The following is a 20,098-nucleotide window of genomic DNA, read 5'->3' on the forward strand; positions in this document are numbered from 1 at the left end:
CCATGTTCTGCATGATTGCGCCACTTCTGGGTTTTCTTAAGGTCTGAAGTATGTTTCAGGAGTTTCTCATCACTAAAAAAGTTGAGGAAGGCTGGTGTACACTGCATGTTAAGGATGTATGTTACTGCTTAAACTGGAAAACTGACCTGAAATATTTGAAAGTGTGCATGCAAGAGAGAGACAAGCTGGGACAGGGAGGAGTCAAACAGAAGTACACAGGCTAGTATTTGTAATTTTTAAAAGTAAAGGTATTGGGAACTTCCGTCTAACCGGAAGCCAGAGTTAGATATTAGGTGACATTGTTATGGTGCAACACTACAGAGTGAATAACTGATTCCGGATAACTTATCATAGTTTTTTATTCATATAATACAGCTAATTTTCTCCCAAAATTGCAGGTGCGTGTATGTGAGCACACAACTTTGTATGCTCTCTTGTGCTCCTAGCAATTTAAGTAGAAAATCATCAAGAACCCTTACTGCTTTGATCATCAAGAACCCTTACTGCAGTTGATGATAAAATTATTTGCCATTCTTTCAAAATGGCAGTAAATATCTAACAATAACCAAAGTGAAACCATGTTCTTCTTGTTTTGGCTTTTCGTGCTGAGGGGAAAAAAAAAAGACTGGCTAGCCATTTCACAGAACGTTGCTGGTTAAAATATACTCAACGTTTTCTTTGAGCTGATGTGGATGTGGCCATTTCCATATCCGTGGTTAAAGGTTTGGGGGCTAGCCACGAGTCTTCATACACTATCTTCACACCATTGGTCAGTTTGGGTTTAATTTCTGTGAAAGAACCCTTGCATAATTGTATGGTTGGGAGTCACCACAACATGAGGAACTGTATTAAAGCGTCGCAGCATTAGGAAGGTTGAGAACCACTGTTATAAGAGAGTCGTCTTCAAGGGCAGCAGCAGTAAGCCAAGAGAATGTTGAGACCGGTAGCATCCAGCTGTCTGAATGCTGCCACTTTAAATGCTTTCGCCTAATCATTAATGCAGCTTGTTCAGTGGAGTGAACGGCATCAGGTCCCATTTAACTTGCAGCTTTGTGGGAGGTGTCTCAGTGAAGCAGGCATAATTTCCCTGTTGCAGGGAAGGTGGGGCTGCTGCAGCTTTTAATGTACCTTGTCCATTGACTGTCAACTCCTTTCAGTCTGTTAATTAGACTTTTGCCGCAGTTATTGCTTAATATTCCCACAATATTTAAATGTTGTAGAAAAGCCGTGGGCTAATGATGTGCGTGTGTATGTTTACCTGCCTCCATTTAAAGTTTCAGTTAGACAGTTTTTGCCTCTTGGTGAAATTGAAGCACTGATGTAGAAGCACTTGCACCCAGATTTATGGCCTTGAACTACTTCTGTTTCTAGTTTAAGACGGTGAAGATAATTATCCTTTCGCTTTTAATGGCGCTCTTCGCTTTCACTCTGTACGATGTTGTGTTTCAGAAAAAGGCAAGAGCTGAATGAATGCAAGTTTATATAGTGTCACTGGAGCACGGCAGGCTTTTGGTGGCAGAGAGCTGAGTAGATCTTTATTTTTTAAAGCAGCTGCATGAGGTTGGTTAGCAACTTTCAGTTCAAAGATCTCCTCTCTCTCTCTCTCTCTCTCTCTCTCTCTCTCTCTCTCTCTCTGCTGCAGTCATTAGAGTGCTTAAAGTCGGCCATTCCGTGGCCTCTGTGTATCTCTTGGCTTTAGCACTTTTGTTTAAAAGTGGCATTGCGGGGAGCCTAAGTGTGTTGAGTTTTAAGGAAGGCATCTCAGATTCCTTTGCAGAAGGAAATCATGACTTGCAGAACGAACTGTTCCAATTAAATTTGGCCATCTTTCCAGTTCAGAACATCTTTTTTAATTGAAAAGTTTTGCTGGGAAGTAGGGAAGGTGCAACAAAGGCGAGACAATTTGATGGAGTGCGTTGAGAGGTATGTAGCTGTGAGGGTTAAAGGGAGCCCAAAATACAAGAAGTGGAGTAGAAAGCTGGCAGTATAAAAACCCAGCCAATCCTTAGTTTCAGGCTGAAGATTCCCACTCACTTACTCATTCTTCAGCCTTCCAGTGTTAGAAGTGCATATATCTTATGTTCTAAAGTACCCTTATGTGCCATTAAAGATCTCTCTGAATTGGAAAAATCTCATTGTCTCCAGGGAGAGTTCGTTCCAATGACAAAGCATGAAGTAACCTCCTACCGATTCTCTCCAGATTGATCTTATTCCTTTGTAACCCACCTTGCTCCCCAGTGAGGGGACTCATAGCAGCTTACATTGTTCTCTTGCATTTCGTCCTCAACAACAACACTGTGAGGTACATTAGACTGAGAGTGTATGGCTGGCCCAAGGGCCCCCAGCAAGTTTCCAAAGTACAAGGGGGGATTGAGCCTGACTCTCCCAGATCCTAGTTTAACTTTCTTCACCACTGCACCATACTGACTCTCCAATTTGTCTCTCCGAACCTCATGACTCTTGCCGAATCGCCAGAGGCGAGTTTCCGGATGTCCTGACAATGTTCGGATTTAGGACCAGAATGAACAATAAACTACATGGAGAAACTGGAGTTGCTGGGCTGGGCTGTGAACTGTGTAGACATACACACAGAAAAAGTTGTGGTCAGTGGCAGGCACTGGGTATATTGAACCCTTTGTCTTGTTTTCCTTTTTTTTTTCTTGTAGAATTGGCCCATGCAGCCCTTAATTACGTGCACAGCTGTACATTGCAGGGCAGCTGGCAGCTTTCTGATATGTATGGATATTATAACATAGAGGGGGCAGATTTCATTTTTGTGGCCTTTTTAGACGTGAGATTTGTGAACAGCTGAAAAGCTCTTGAATCCCATGGAAGAACATCACGCAGCTGCTATGCGTACACACATCCAGACTCCCGTGTTTACACACCTAGTTCATAAATTACTGCAAAAATGAATTCATTTGTAGTCTCTGGTGGTAGTTGATTGTTTTGCTGCCACTGCAGTTAGCTAGATTAATAAAGCAAACACCCAGTTCATCATAAATTGGGGTGGGCAGAATTTCAGCCTAGAATACCAATAGTTGTGTGTTTTTTTTCTTGTTTTCATAACTCCAATTGTTAATCCCTTTAAAAGAATCAGCCGCCTGATAAAATAGCAGAGGATAATTGCCATGTGTTCTCATTGTCACTGTGACTTCTGTTGAGTAAATCAACAGCAACACCTATGCGAGCGGAATGTCTATAAACCGCACTAATCCAGAGAGTGGGAAATAGATTACATTCTCCAGTATAATTACTTGCCTAGCTGTCTCCATCCCTCCTGACTTTTTCCATGTTTACTCTTCAGAATAAGCGCATAGCTATGGAAGCAACAATACACTGGGAATAGCTGTGCAGCCAGTAACCTCCTTCTGGTCATAGGAAAGATGCAGTGTCTGATGAGTGGGAATTCTAATGAGACTCAATTTCCTCTTACAGTGGTAGAGGATAAGGTCCCTTCTTCACACTAGTACTATTAGTTGCATTCTGCTGCTGGCCCTACAGAGTCTCTGATGATGGTATGCCTGACACAGGATGGATGACGGCATGGGGGCTTCAGTTCTGCACTGGCTCAAATCAATTCCCATCCCCTTTCATACTGAAATACATTCTTCCGCTGGCTGGCATGACATTCTCTTCTTCTGTTCTCAGTAGTCTCTTAATATTAACAAGGACTTTCCAACTTTATGGATTTAGCCCAGTCCACTGCCCTCTCACCTGGTTCTAGATGTAATAAGCCACGAAGGGGCAGGGTCAAGCAGGCAAACAATGGGGCACATTCCAAGTACCCTGTCAACATTTTCTAGTTGCACTGACTGAATTGAGTCTATACAAGCTTGACTGTTTGATCTGGAAATAGCCAGTAATATGACTATGTCAATAGGCATGACCAGTCTGCATGGGGAATTTTATTTGCAGCATGCTTGGCAAACTTGGCAGAAGAGCTGGTCAAGAGTTTTACGGCATCCTTATCCCAGCATGCATGAAACAGGTTCTTCATCCATTGAAATAATTCTGGGTTGACATGGTTAGTAACTTCTCTCTGTCATCATCCCTGCAACAGAGTTGGTGTTAAGTTAGCCTTATTTGGTGCTCAAACTTGTTCCTTCTGAGATGCCCTCCCTTTCAGCCACCATTCCCCAGAACAGCAGGGTACTGAACAGCAAGCAGTATGGCTTTTCTGAAATAATTTGAATGGGGAATATTACGAGGAAATTATCCCATGTCCTAAATGGAGATTGATCGGCTCCAGCAGGTTGTCTTTGACTTCTGTGTTTGTTTTGATTTTCTATCCCAATGCCAGCAAATTCTTGGATGGAAATATTAAGAAGAAGAAGAGTTGGTTCTTATATGCCGCTTTTTTCTACCCAAAGGAGTCTCAAAGTGGCTTACAATAGCCTTCCCTTTCCACTCCCCACAACAATCACCCTGTGAGGGAGGGGAGGCTGAGAGAGCCCTGATATTACTGCTCAGTCAGAACAGCTTTATCAGCGCCATGGCGAGCCCAAGGTCACCCAGTTGGCTGCATGTGGGGGAGGGCAAAATCGAACCTGGCTTGCCAGATTAGAAGTCCGCACTCCTAACCACTACACCAAAACTTGATCCTTGGTTGGAATCAGCAGAGTTGGGTTGGGGAGATTATTGTTTACCGCCATCTTGTAACTGTGAGATATTATGATTAATGTAATGGTAGGTTTAATGGGATTGTATGGGATATACTCTTTTATAGTCGTATTCTGTAAGCTGCCTCGAGGCGACATTGTCGTGAGAGGTGGGGTATAAATTTAAAAACGAATAAATAATTTTGATTGGGAGCAAGGGGAATCAAGTATGGTTTAAATATTTAAACAAATATAGATCATTGTGTGGGTATTATTTTTATTGGAATAATACCGGTAAAAGTTTAAAGACAATGTTGTACGTGCTTCCCTTACATTGTTTAAAGGGAAAAAACCCTACTGACATGCTCATTGTAACACACCCAGAGAGCTGCACATGAAATGTCATCGTTTTCCACTCCTGTATCTCAACAGAATTTAATTCTCTTCTGCAGAGGTTATGGGGACACCTCAGTTTCTCTGCCAGTTTATGTAGCATCACTCCGCTAGTTAATTTCATATCATTGTGATTGCAATATCCCTTCTGCAACGTGAGAAGGAGAGAGAAGTACGAATTTTGGCTTTGACTTTGAATTGATCCGCACGAGCAGTTGTGCAAGTTAATAACTTCATTTTTGTTGGAATGATCATATTGTCTATTTACTCTCCCCGAATCCCCCAGGGATAGTCACTGGTAAAATATAAATTACAACATTGAAGCTTCCAGGTTTTCCTAACTTTAAATTGACAGTGGAAACCCATTAGTTGTTAATTACATGCAACACTGAAACTTTAGAAATGGAAATATTTCTGCAGCAAAATAAAGCAACAGAAACCTTTCCACCTAACATCTCTGTTGTTGCGCAGGCTCCATTCAGCCAGAGACAGAGCAGCTGAGTCAACCTTCTGGGTTACTTCCCTAGTCTAGAGATCAATCTAGAGGTTGACAGAACTGCCCACCAGTGTCCTGGGATGGTTTATTCCCTGAGGACATCTGGAAGCTGTTGAGATTATTATTAGATAGATTTAGAGGCTGCATCCAGGCTTTGGGGCACTGTACAACACATATTTCTATAATAAAGTCACACATACCCCCATGTAAACCTCAGTATATGATCTAGCCGAAGCCAGAATAATAATTTTTAAATCCTGCCCTACAATTCTGTGTGTTGATCCTGGAAAGTAAGCTCTATTGAAAGAGATAACATTTCTGGAAATTTTGAAATCCCAGAGAAATGGCTTTAAAAGAAAATCCTCCCATTGTTCTCTGGAGTAAAAACTGAAATATATGCAGTACTTGTTTTACTGATATAAGAAGAAGAAGAGTTGGTTCTTATATGCCGCTTTTCTCTACCAGAAGGAGTCTCAAAGCAGTTTACAGTCACCTTCCCTTTCCTCTCCCCACAACAGACACCCTGTGAGGTGGGTAAGGCTGAGAGACCCCTGATATTCCTGCTTGACCAGAACAGCTTTATCAATGCTGTGGCTGCATGTGGGGGAAATGGGGAATCAAAGCCAGATTGCCATATTAAAAGTCCATGCTCCTAACCACCACTCCAAGCTGGCTGTCTCATAACAATATCAGAGGTGCTATTAATAACCTAACATATAACATTGTACTATTTGGCATATGTATGCAATTCAAAAATATGAATGCAAGTCTACCCACTGCTTGAGAGAGAGTAGCAAACTGCTTCATCCTGTGCTACCATTGTTGATGTAATTTTTGGCATTTGAGAGGTAAGAACAAGTAAATCTTGAAAGCAGAAAACAAATTGTGCAATAAACCAAAGAAAGTATATTACTTCGACAGACGCACTCTCATAGTCGCTATATCTAGGACTGCCAACATGTATAGATCCTAAAACATGGACTTGCAAATTTATTTACATTTAAACAACAACAACAAAAACAACTTGAAAATGTTGTATATATCTACAGTACAGGAATGAATTATATGTTTTGTAAGACAAGGGTTTTATTACCAGAAAAAAAAACCCATAGGAGATTTTTCAGTGCTGTCCCAATTTGCCCATTTTTTCCCATTAGAGAAACTGAAAAAAAAAACTTTGATTTTTTCATGCCATGCATTTTGAATGTGAAAACCTCTAATCTTTTAGCATTTCCCCCAGATTTCCATTGGAAAGGTGGGAGGTGGGAGGGGAGAGATGTAGCACAAAAGGATAAGCTTTCCCAAATTGTTTTCTGGTCTCTAGGACTATTGAGTAAATCTGCACCTAGAGAACTGACTTGTCTGTCCAAGGCTATTATGTGGAACATCAGTGTGAGAGAATGTACAGGATAGTGGTTAACAAAGAGAGGGAGCTGTGATTCAAGAGGCCTCCAGAGGAGCAAAAATAGTCATGAGGGGGGTTCCCTGGGCAAGGCACTGTTCTCTCAGCTCAGAACTGCAATATAGAGATGATACTGCAGGCTTGTCCCTCCACAGCTAGTTTAAGGATTACTGTGATAATAAATGTGAACCACTCTGCGTACTGAAGATACTATAGAAATGCTAAGAAGATTATCATTATCCTGTATATTCTGTATTGCCTTGGTAGTCTATACCTGATGGTCGCTTTTCTTTCCTCTTGTGTGGCACGGCGACTGGAAGTGTTGTCAAGTCACAGATTCCTTAAGGCAACCCCGTAGGGCAGGGGTAGTCAACCTGTGGTCCTTCAGATGTCCATGGACTACAATTCCCATGAGCCCCTGCCAGCATTTGCTGGCAGGGGCTCATGGGAATTGTAGTCCATGGACATCTGAAGGACCACAGGTTGACTACCCCTGCCGTAGGGTTTTCAAGGCAAAAGATTTCAGAGTTGGTTTTCCTTTTTCTACCCTCCTCCTCATGACCCTGGTGTTCCTTGGAGGTCTCCCATCCAGACCATGGCCAGATCCGACCCTGCTTAGCTGACAAGTTCGAGCTAGCCTGGGCTATCCAGGTACTTTTATTACATAACCTATAGGAAACGTGGTTCCACTTGTTCTGCAAAGCTGATTATAACGAAACACCCCGGGGTGCTGCGGAGGAAGTTTTAACTCCTCGCTTCACTACAGAAAAGTGTCTCACATTTTGTTGAGCTATTTTTGTTTGGCTCCGTGGAGTCACAATCCATCTCGAAAAGCTTCCATGTGCTTTCCCCATATGGCATGCATCCTACTGAGGCTGTCCCAGGAATAGGCACGCTTTTCCGGTTTATCTGTTGATGCGGGGAGGGGAAGAAAATCAGTGCGATGTTTGACAATATTGCCATTACAATCCAACCTGTTGCGGCACAGCAAGCTCAATCAAGGCAGCCATTCCTGAGAAATGAGGAGTGTTGCTGGAAGACTTCAGCAGCTTGGAAACCATGGTAAATTGTCCGCTCAAAGAAGGCATTTCCATCTGTGGGTCTTCCTTGCCTCCCGCTGCAGCCTCCACTGGTTACCAAATATTCCGGGACGGGTTCCTTGGGAACAGCAGGAAGGGTGGGAGGAAAGGATCTATCAAAATCACCCCACCCCTTCACCGAGCAGACCTTTACAGTGGAATCCACCCCAATGCCTGATGGTCCTTGGGAAATAATTTTGTTTGATTGAAAACTCTGGTGTCAGGTGATCTTGATTGGGATGAAAAATAAAATTTTATGTGTTTTGGACACTGTCTCATTCCTCATTGCTGACGAAAGGAGAATCAGTCTCTCTCTCTTTTTAATAACCTGTGATATTGGTTGGGCAGTGTATGGAAGCCACAAGCTTATGCTGCAATTCTGAACTTTGATATCCAATCTTCCTCTCTGCCTTCTGACATCTTTTAATTTAAAGGTTTGTAGCCCTTCTAGTCGTATAGGGATGTTGTAAAAACAGGTGAAAGCGAGCGCTGCTCGGAGGCTCTCAGACTGAAGGGGGACATGGGAGAAATGCCTTAGTGTCCCACACGTCCTGTTCCTCCTCTTCTTCCTGCAGTTCTTCAGTGCTGATGTCAAAACAGAACCCAGCACCCGTGACATTGTTTAAAATGGTAATAAGAGGCTCCCACTTCGCTGGTAATGAACTGATCCCACTTTGAAGCTGAATGGAGTTCAAGTAATAAATAAAAATGTTTTAGAGCACATAATAGGGAAGCGTCTGGGTAATTTAAAATGCACAAATACCTCAAGATTGTGGAATTCTGTCCCCCCCCTCCCCCCAGGTAAACAAAACTCTTTCTTAAGTAATTTGTTTTTACAAAGAAAATCTACATGGCACAGGCCTATTGAACTCAACACCTCTCTGAAATAGGCATATGTTGCATTCAGAGTCACCTTGCAATAAGACCTCACGTGATCTGGTACCTGTGTACCTGAGGGGCCACCTCTCTGAATACGTCCCCCGGAGAACTCTTTGCTTAGCAAATGCCAACTTCCTGCTGGTCCCTGACCCCTGCGAGGTGCACATGGCCTTGACCCAAGGGCTAGGGCCTTTTCCTCCCGGGCTCCAGCCTGGTGGAATGAGTTGCTGGCTGAAGTGTGAACCCTCACAGACCTTCCTAAGTTCCAGAGGGCTTGCAAGGTGGCTTTCTTCCACCAGGCATTTGGTTGAGGGCAAGGACCACCATCACCATCAAGCCAGGCTCCCAGCCAGACACCCCCACCCCACCCCACTATCCCTCCGTGTCAGGAACCAAGCAGTTGGGATCCAGCAGATTCGCACAACAGACTTCACTCTCGGGATTCAGGATGAAGCTTTAACTAAAAGTTTTTATTTGGAGAATCAGGACAAAGATCAGCACATTGCATAAGCTTTTAGACAGGAATCAAGATGAAGACACTGAGGAAGGGGGTTGCAAAGCACATATACCCTACCTAGGTGAGGGGGGCATAGGGGCAGCATTGATTCACACAAAAAGAGCAGTGTGGTTTCCTCTAATCTACAAGAAGCCAAAACAACCCAACCTGCCATCTAGTATTTAGACTGAGCTCCCAGTGGGGACAGCCTTGTGAGAAAAGATAAGGAAGTGAATGTGGGATGAGGCTTTGAAATGTCAGCAGGGGGTGGGAGGGGCACTCTCGAGCAGGCCCAGGAAGGTGCCACAACACAGCGGGAAATCCGGGAGCACAAAGTAATCAAGCAAACCTCAAAAGGGGTCGAGAACTAGGAACTTGGAGTTCATGACACTCCGTCTGTGCCTGGCCAACTATAACTATCTTACCTCAGGCACAGAGTAGGAGTGATGCATATAGACCATTTTGATGTATTTTAAAACTTAAATTCATTGTACTGATTTTGACTTATCAGGAGGTGGGCAGCCTATAAGTCAAAATATAAATAAAATAAAAGCAAGTGGGAATCTGATGTGAGTTCAGATTCTTACTGGAGGACAGGGGAGGAAGACAGGAATGTTGTTTTTCTATCCAAGATAGTAATCCAGTTGAAATCCTTATCCTTTTTTCTGTTTGGAGAAGTTACTGAAGATCAGTTTAGCAAGGGTGGGGGGGACCTGTATTGAATAATCAGTTGCTAAACTGATTTAATTGTAAAATTTACATGATGGGGAGGGGAGACGTATGCAGTATGGTGAGCTCTTTAGAAGTGTTTTTTTTCCTCCTTGTGTGCTAACAATAGGTATGACCTGGATTAAACTTGCCCGCTTAATTAATTTTCCTTCTGTCTCTCTCTTTCTTTAGCTTTTTTGTATGCATTAACATGTGCTTAATTTCAGATGTGATGCAGACAGGGACTTGGGTTGCAAAAGGGGGAGGAGGGTTAATAAAGGGACTCTCAGTAATGAATCTCTCTCTATCTGGAAGCTGAATAGACCTCCAAAGCAGGCAAATGAAAATGTCTTTTGTCTGCTCTCTCAGTCTTCCTAAAGTAAAGTGAAGGTCTCTGTCTGGTTTAGAACAGCTAGCTGAGCCAGATCGTTCCCCTTCATACACTTTCAAAATCTGTACATAATCCCCAGTGCTGCTGGCATTGCGACAGCCTGGTCTTCCACAATGAGTTGACTATTAAAAAGAGGTGAGTAGGAGCAGAGAAATGCTGTTGTTGTGTAGGGCTACAGTGCCATCCTATAGTATAAAAGCTTTCCTGGGAGAAACTACCATTAAATAGCTCTGGGATTCTGAGTAGTCCCACTGAGAGTCATCTTTGTGTAGTGGTTAAGAGCAGCAGCTGCTAATCTGATGAGCCATGTTTGATTCCCTACTCTTCCACAGGCAGCCAGCTGGGTGACCTTGGGCTCATAACAACCCTGATAGCGCTGTTTTCACAGAACATCACCTCCCTCATAGGGTGTCTGTTGTAGGGAGAGGAAAGGGAAGGCCATTATAAGCCCTTTTGAGACTCCTTCAGAGAAAGAAAAGTGGTGTATAAGAACCAAACCTCCTTCCTCTTCTTCCTGTTCCTCCTCCTCTTCTACTTGTTGATCAGTCTCTCTGATTGTGTCCATGTTTAGGTAACCAGCTACTTAGAAATAGAATTCATTGCCACAATGGCATCATTTTCATTTCATCCCCCCAAGAGGCTTGCTGGGCTAAACTAATGATTGACATGAACGAACACGCTTGCAAACCTCTTCTGTTCCTTCTGATTGGCTACTATGAAGGATAAAGGCCCCTTTGGCTGCACCACTGTATTAAAAAGGGAAGTGATAATGGGCAGGGCCAATGTCAGCGAACCTGTATTGGGACAGCAGCCAGGGCCCAGGAATTAGGGTGGGGCCCAGTGCTGGTTCCCTGCTACCTGTCTGTATCCATGCCCAGAATTCCCGAGGAAGGGTATGTGGGTGGTACACAGTGTAGGCACTCCAGTGGCAACGGCACCAGCACTAGCGGCTGCACCTACGGGCATATGCTGGCATGGAAAGGTGGTGCAGGCAACTGAGCATGGGAGCTGGAAGGACTTGCAAGCAAGAGAAGCATGCATGGGCAGGTGGGGAGGCATGCAATTGGGGAAGTGAAAAGGAGGCCATGGTATCCTGGGTACTGTTTGTCCAGGGCCTTCCCAAACCAGGAACTGGCCCTGAAAATGGCATGTGAGTTTCAGTGTGAGCAAGTGTAAATGATGCATGCCTGGGGAAGAAATCCCAGCTTCAGGTATACACTGATGAGCTCTTAGCTTGGCAGCAATAGACCAAGAGAGAATTTAGGCCGGTAGTAGATAACTTAAGTGTGCAGCTGCTACATAAAAGGCAAATTTCATGGTGGTCATAATTAGAGAAGAAATAGGGCATAAAACCGCTTTTATCGTACCTTCCCCTTGCTGCCCATGTACTATGTTTGCAACAGGTACTAAAACTGAACTCGGTATCCACCTACCGCTACCAATGACTCTGGGAGTGTCTCCTGCCAGACATATATCTCACACAGTCTACCAGCATTACCTTGTATAGGTTCTACCTTCCAGTACTTTTCTGCAAGCAAGCTGAAGGATAATCTATTGCAAGATTGCAATTTCAAGCAATAGTCCTCCAGGGATAGCAAGCTTCTCTGCTGCCCTTCCCCATTACCACACTCCAGATAACAAAACCAAACAGGCATGGTAAGTTTACTGAGATTAGAGCATTCAAAATAATAAATAAATTAAAATAGTCCACATGTTGTGTTCAAGCTAAGCAAGGGAACAAAGAAAAGGTGAAGATGTACAGTCCTCTATCCCTACATTAATTACTTCTGAAATGATATTTTATTTAGGACAGGCCAGCTTTTCTTGAGGCTGCAAGAGTTTAAAGTTCATCAATACATTTATTCCCGGGAGTCGACTGAAGATGGCGCCATAAAAAGCTGGACTTCTGTTCAGCTCTTAAGCCATGCCGAGGGTCAGGAGCTTTTGCACCTGGCTGACCTGAGCAGATACGCAAATCTGCTCGCCGGTCGCCCCAGGAACCGGGAACGGCATCCTGAGGGTCGTACAGATCCGTGGGGAGGTAGGGGGACCGAACTCCCCGGATTAATAGCGGCGTGTGCTCAAGGTCACGATGGCATCCTTGTCGCAAAGAACTTGAAACGACCAGCTGACCCTACATTCTTCCCAGACCATCTTTTACCAGATTGACAGGAGCGTTGACAGAAGCTGAAAGTCTACAACAGTAAGGATTGAAAGCTTTCTGGCTCTTCCCTTTCTTTTTCCACAAGCTCTTCCCCCCCCCCTCAACCAATTTACAAGTGAATTCCCTCTTTCGCCGAGTGAGAGACTCCCAGCTAATTATACCCACTAACCAAACAAAGAGAGAGTTCAGTGGGGGTAGCTGACTTGATACGGAGATCGACAAACTGATAATTTGGGATCGCCCGTGCTCCCGCGAGACCTTACGAGACTTTTTGTTTATAATTTGTGACTGCCTGGAACTATGGAGAAATTAACTAAGGCACAGCTTTTCCATTTGTTATGCGAAGGGAACTCAAAGATACTGAAAGCAGTCAATAAGCTGGAAAAGGAAATCCGTGGGATTAAGGGGGAGCTTTTGGACGGAGCCGACGGTCCGAAGAGAGCAGCTGATACAGCTTTGCCAATAATAAATCAAACGAAAACTCAATGTTTGGAAGTTAATCAACAAGAGGGAGAGAGAGCCAGAGATGTAAAAACCCAAAGTACCTTTGAAGAACCTGGGAAAACAGATTCAAGGAAGGAAAGCACCGAAAACCTGGAAGTCTATTCAGAGCAGGAAATGATTTGGATCAGCAAAATAAAAAGAGTCTATTCAAAAGCGATAGCAACCAGGAAGCTATCAGGAGATATTCCTGTGCGACCAGAGGAAGAGATCCAGATTGACAAAGTATTCAGAGCCTACTCAAAGGCGACTGCAAGCAAGAATCAAGTAAGAGATTTCTTTGGCCCTGACAGAAGGACAATCAGAAACACTCTACTATGGAAAAAAACACAATTTCATTTTCTGCGACCACCTGAAGGATGAGTTGAACAATGGAGTACTCTCCTGACTTCCTGTGGGAAAGACAGCAGCAGTAACTTTTAGGACAGGACCAATATATGAAGGGAACTGACTTTATATCATCTAAGACAATAATAGAATATATCCTTATAATAGATTATACTCTCATATGTATCAACAACTACTTTGCTAAGAAAGATGGTAATAACTCCTAGATCAGGATTAATATGCGATGGGAATTGAATATGTATGTCAATATGTATGCTAAAAGAGGATGACAAACCATACTTCATAGGCATTAACAAGACAGCAGTAGTAACTTTTAGGTCAGGGCCAATTCATGAAGGGGACTGACCTAATATCATTTAAGATAATAACAGAATGTATTCTTATAACAGATCATACTCTCATATGTATTAACAATCACTTGGCTAAGAAAAATGGTAAAAATTTCTAGATTAGGAATAATATGTGATGGGAACTGAATATGTATGTTAAAAGAGATGGCAAACCATATCAGCTGGTCGCTTTTTCTTCTCAATTTCTCTGTAAATGCTTTATATAATAATAAATAATATAATATAAAAAAAATACATTTATTCCCTTGCTGCATGAACAAGATGGTTTCCCTAGGTAAAAGCTTAGTCTAATCATGGTTTCTGTTCATCCAAGGAGTTAGAATCTAAGGTTATGATAAGATCTTCCTTGTGTCCTGACTTTAAATAACCTCTGTCTTTCTCCCTTTTCCCCTTGGGATGACCTTGCTATTCTTTCCTGTCTCAAAGGAAGAGTTTTCCTTTTGTCATCTTAGTCTTCCCTGATTCAGTCATGGCCAGTCTCATTACCATTACCAAGAGTTTGAGTGTGTTGTGCTGGGAGGTTGGCGGCTTCTCTCTTCGACCTCCTCCTCAGCTAGTAGTCTGTCCCTGGGCTCCTGTAAATGAACAGAGACCAGTCACAAATACATGAAATATTGGGAGGAATTCCTGAGTGGAGGGCAATTCTCAACAGCCTGAGATAGTAATGTTTAAGAGAACAATGTTGTGTTTTGGATCAGTCCTCAATATCCCAATGCCCTGGTTCGTAATATCCATCATAAGAATTTTTTTTTTGCTACAAAATAAATATGAATACAGGCATGTCAAACTTATGGCCTGCAGACAAAGAGTCTCTGGTTGTTGTGCCTTGAGTGTCAGGCAATAGTTTTCTGTGCCGTGCAAAACATCTTGTGCATATTGAGCAAAAGATGGTTAGGTGGGTGCTGAGGAGGGGTGTGGGTCACGAGCAGTAGTAAAAAGTCTCTGGCATTAATATTATGGCACCCATGGCCCGGCCCAACAATGTGACATTTATACCAGTTCCAGCCATTGTAACAAATGCGTTTGATGCCTATGCTTATGTATTTTGAAGCTTCCACTGATTAGAGAGATACTGGGGGAAATCAGGCATGATGCTTACAAGCAACTTACCCCTTGGTACACTCACAGCCACATAGAACTGTAAATAGTCAACCAGGATATGGGAAGAGTAGGCAGAGCATCTCCTAAGTATGCCCTTTTCCTGTCTCCTCTCATTTCTCTTTCGCTTTGTTACTATGGTTGCAATTGGTGTTCCATCTTATTATGAGGACAATAGTAGTGGCTCTAAATTGACTTTGCTTTGGCATTAATATTCTGCTTTATTAAATTCCAGCCCCATCATGACAATAAATCAGTTATATTTGCACATATAATTAATGATCCAATCACTAAAAATAATATCCTAAATTAGTACCATACAGTTCATCAGATAATCCAGATGCATGTCTTGAATTTTAGCAGTGCGGAGGGCCACGGTCAGGTAAGTAGCATCTTGGATTTTCAGATCAGCAGACTGAGGCACTGTGACTATCTGACTTGCTCCAAGGTCAAATATTACATTAATAACAAAGCTAAGAAGAAAATCTTGGCAGCTGCCAGGTAACTGTAGGAAACTGCAGTCAATACATGGAGGTAATTTAAGACTTGTGAGATGCTGATAAATAATAAAATTGCAGAGCAATCAAAGCAGCTATCTGCCTGTCACCATTTTCAATACATTGAGTTATCCCTTTAGCTGCATTTGTTTCATTAAGTGAAAGGAGGACGTCCCCCCCCCCTCCATTATTTCCATTATGTAGCGTTTTGAGTGGCTTTTTCCTTTTTCTATATGCTGTGAAAAAACTAGTTTTCAGGGTTTGTTTTATCCCGAACAGATTCAAAGGAGTGGCTCGGAACAGAGACAAAACAGGCAGCCTCGTTAGAGTAGTTAACTCTGCTGCAGGTCGGTATTACAGATAATTGATACAGTCATACCCAGTCCAAATGCATAAAGAAATTACCTGCCCACAGGGAAGGCTGCTTAGAAGGAGGCAGGGCCAAAGGGGCCTGTAGAGATACATTAGGCAGCCTCTGTTGTCATTATGTATTTTGGCTCAGTTCCTGCAGTGCACCAGCAGTTATTCTGTGACACACAGTTTGAAAATTAATGATTCAAGCTAAATATTTGAGGATTCTTCAGTTACCCCGTATCTATTCTAACTACTCACAACAATTGATAAAATGGACAGATTCGTGAGTCATGCATTGCTCTTTGATATTAGAAGGGTCCCTAGAATGCTAAGTTGGGAGACTTCCCAAATTGCTGACCTTGTTACATAGTACATTATACTCTGCCTTGTGGCAGATTTCTGTAATCCTGATCCTATCACATTACTTATTAGATGCCTCATCTTGTTGAATGCATCAATTTACCCTGTATAATCTAGGGCCATTCTGCACCCAGAAAATATAGTGAAAGGCTTACCTTTTGCTGACGCCATATTTTTGGCGTTTTACACGACATCGTCAGCATCCAGTGCCCCAGCAGCAAACCGGAAGCTGCATCCTCCATTTTAAAGCACTAGTTGGGGAATCCACAAAAGTGGATTCCCCCAGCCATGTAGTGCGAGCGAGAGCAACCAGCAACCACTCAGCCTTCAGTACCCGCCCTCACACCCGCCACTCTCTTCTTTCTCCTGGGGATGGGGCTTTTTAAAAAAAGCAAACTGCCTTGAGCAACGAATACGTGTCAAATCATCCAGGAAAAAAAAATTCCCAACCAGTTAACACACAAAGCATACCTCTCTACCCCCCCTCCCCCAAATAAAATAAATCAGGAACAAGGTTACTTTTTTAAAGCTTCAAGGTTCATAATTCCAAAAGGGGTGGCAGTAAAGTAAGCACCATGCATCTATGATCAGATGAATGGGCATCGCAATGGAGAAGTTTTACTTTAAAAAAATGAGTTTGCTTCATGGTCCCTTTAAAACAGGGTGAAAGGTGATTGGCTGCCTGGCTTGATTGAGGAGAGCCTGGCGGAGGAGAGTCACTTGTATAGCACATTCCTCTCCTCCGCCATTTCAAGCAGGCATGCGTTGTGCCCAGAAGTGCAAGAAGGCAGCAGAGGAGAGCGAGCCAGCCGGAAGGTGAGGAATGGCCAAAGGCATGATTTTTTATAGCGTTACACCATTACGCTGGCATAATGCTATTTTTTTGATGTGCGGAATGGCCCCTAACAATTTAATTTTTCACTTGTTTTCTGCCCTTCCCTAGGAGCTTAGAGTAGATCACAAGATTCAGTACAATCATACAATATAAAGTATGAATGCAATCAATATTATAATATTTAAGATCTAAGTTTAAAATATTAAAAACCAGTAAGCCAGCTCACAAGGAGGTATATTATTGGAACTGAACTGAAGGGAAGGGGAGCATATAATGTTCTTGGAGAGTCTAACTAATGAGTGGATTTTTAGGCTGGGAGGCCAGCATACTCTAACGTTATTTCTAGACTTCAACCATAGGCCTGGCAGAACAGCTCCACCTTACAGGCCTGCAGAACTAATCTATCTGAGTCTCAATGAGGAAGGTAGACTGTAAGTGTAAAAAATGAATAAATCCTATGTGTGTGTTTTTGTTAATGTTATCGTCTTCTTATTTTATTTTGATAGTGCCATCTTCTTGTACCAGTGTGACTCCTGACACTGTCTTGTAATGCAATACTAATTCTGCACAACCGTGGTTGTAGTTGATCCTGTACTACACAGATAGTAATTTTCATTAGGTGGTAGGATAGAACTTTTAAAAACTCAGTTATCTACAATTTAGGTTTACTAATATTTCTACAGTAATCTGCCGCTATGTCAGCTGCTAAAACTATCTGCTGTAATTTCTGCCTTTTAAATCACCTGTTTGTTTGTTTTTACCTTTTTCACAGGCCGGACAGTGTGGGAAAGGATTCAAAAACAGCCATGCCAAAAATGAGTTTCCTCTCTACTTTATTTGTTTCCCCCAAAACTAACATCCTTTCTCACTGGCAAAGGGTACTGAACATCAGTTTGCAGTTAATAATCTCACTTTTTACATAGGTCTTTCAAGAATCCAAAGTAGTTCAGATATTTTAAGTGTGTAGTCAGGAATGAGTAATATTCCCTATTTACAGATAATAGATTGAGAGGAAGAGGATTGCTTGGGGTCACCTATTGATTCATGGCAGGAAGAGGATTGCTTGAAACAGAGATTTCTAGATTTGAAGTTTGGTCTCTTAGTCACTGCACTGCTTCCGCAATTTTACATTAATAACCAAATTAATAAATATTCCCGTGTGGCTAACTGGCCCATCCAGTTCCTTTTCATATTCAATGAGATGCTTCTTCATAGCAACATAGCTAGCAAACTTGTTTTTTCAGCTTTTGCTTGTGTATGTGATACCTCGGTCTGTTTATTGGCATCCTGGTCTGACTTACTGGTTGCGGATTATATTTTTTTAGTTCTCCTGATATAACAGTTCATGTAGCCATCCTTATTGAATCAGAGTTATGATCAGACCAAGTGGCCATTATATCCGAAAAGTGGTAGGCCTTTCATATCCGTCTGTTCCCCCACCCCCCACCCTTATAAATCTGAAGGAAAAGTAAATAATTTTGAACATTCTCAAATAAAAATGAAACCCTGAATACAGTTTACAATGATGTCTATCGGCTATTTGCCAGGGAACAAAATTCAGCTGAGTATGAACAATCAGTTTTCCATCGTTTTTTAGATCATGAGCCATTAATCCAAATCATGAGTTGCTGCTCTCGTAGGCAGGCTGAATGGTCAGCGACAGCAAAGATTTCTTCATGCCAACTGCACCTAGCACCTGTTGCATTCCTTAGAATACTGTGTTAAGCACCTTAGAATACTGTGTTTCAGACACAAGGGAAAAAAGCAAGCATTTACTTCCAGCAGGTGGAAGATGTAATTGATATAGTAGACAACTCTGGTTACACGAGAAACAAAATTCAGTAAACCAAGTTAATGTAAATATTTCTGTGTGGCTAACTGAGCATCCAGTTAGCTGCAACGGCTATAACAGATTTATGAGACGCTGAAAGATGAAGTCCACACTTATTCTCCTCCTGGGGCGAGGACATCTTGCTGTCCTCTTATACCCTAGGAGAGAATGGCAAACCACCCCTGAACCTCTCTTGCTTGCCTGCTAGACAATCCTCGGATCTCCTGACCGCACTACACAGGCCATGGGATAAACATATTCTAATATGGGAAAGGTACAAACCTCATCTCTCTTCAATTCTGATGGAGAGAACAAGGTGGAGGGTCTAGGAGTTAGCAATAGAGCGTCCGTTTTGCATATAGTAGGTCTTAGGTTGAGGTCTTCCTACAACTTAATCCTTTTAAGTGGAGATGACGGGACTGGCATCTAATTCATGGAGGATTATTGCCAGTCAGAATAGACAATCCTGCACTTGATACATTGCTTCATGTATTCCTAACAAAATGACCATTGAATACGTACCGAAAAGGGTCCTTTCCTGCCTCCACGCCATGATCCCTAGTGTCCTTTGGAGGAAGTATCACCCAAATCCTTGGAGGTTTCCCACCCAAATACTTTCCAGGGTCTGCCCTGATTAGCTTCTGAGATGTGACAGGATCGGGCTTGCCTGGTCTATTCAGTTCAGGTCTCCCATGCTAGAAGTCTGGATAAGGAAGCCAGTGGATTTCTTAGCTCGACATAAATAACTGGGAACTTCCAAAAACAGAGCCTGTACATTATTTGGATGCATTGTAGGGAGATTTACCAGATATTTTCCATGTGTGCAGTCTCCTAAGAACGCACATGAGACAGGAAGGCAGAATGCTGATTGTGAACCAGTGGTCACATAGATCAAACGATGCTCTAAATCCAAACTTTCTGCAGAGGCCTTTTCCGTCTAATCCAGTGGTCCCCAACCCCCGGTCCGGAGACTGGAACCGGTCCGTAGATCAGGCAGTACCGGGACGCGGCTCCTCGTCCACTTCTCTGGCTGCTGCCTCAGGGGCTGCCCTGCCACTCTGCTGCCAGCTCACCTTTCGTGCTCTCCAGTGGCCACCATGGCTGGGGCTTCCCCTCAACGTGGCACTGCGCAGCTACTGCTGGCAGCGCCCCCCATGGGGTCAGGGGCGCTGGCGGGAAAGCAAGTGGACAGGGGCTCAGGCGGCGATGTCCCTCGGCAAAAGACCACCTCCTCCCCGGGCCACAGTAAAATTGTCAAGCATTGACTGGTCCCCGGTGATAAAAAGGTTGGGGACCACTGGTCTAATCTATGAGG

General features: G+C 43.0%; 1 protein-coding gene and 1 non-coding gene across 3 annotated transcripts in view; both read left to right on the plus strand.

Annotated features, from left to right (window-relative positions):
• COP1 (COP1 E3 ubiquitin ligase) overlaps positions 1 to 20,098 on the plus strand; it is a 181,186-nt gene that overhangs the window by 143,644 nt on the left and 17,444 nt on the right. The gene's annotated exons all lie outside the window — the stretch shown is intronic.
• LOC143836957 (small Cajal body-specific RNA 3) lies at positions 10,362 to 10,499 on the plus strand. The gene has a single exon (XR_013230867.1).

This window comes from Paroedura picta, chromosome 4 (genome assembly GCF_049243985.1).
Source record: "Paroedura picta isolate Pp20150507F chromosome 4, Ppicta_v3.0, whole genome shotgun sequence".
In the NCBI taxonomy this organism is placed as follows: domain Eukaryota; kingdom Metazoa; phylum Chordata; class Lepidosauria; order Squamata; family Gekkonidae; genus Paroedura; species Paroedura picta.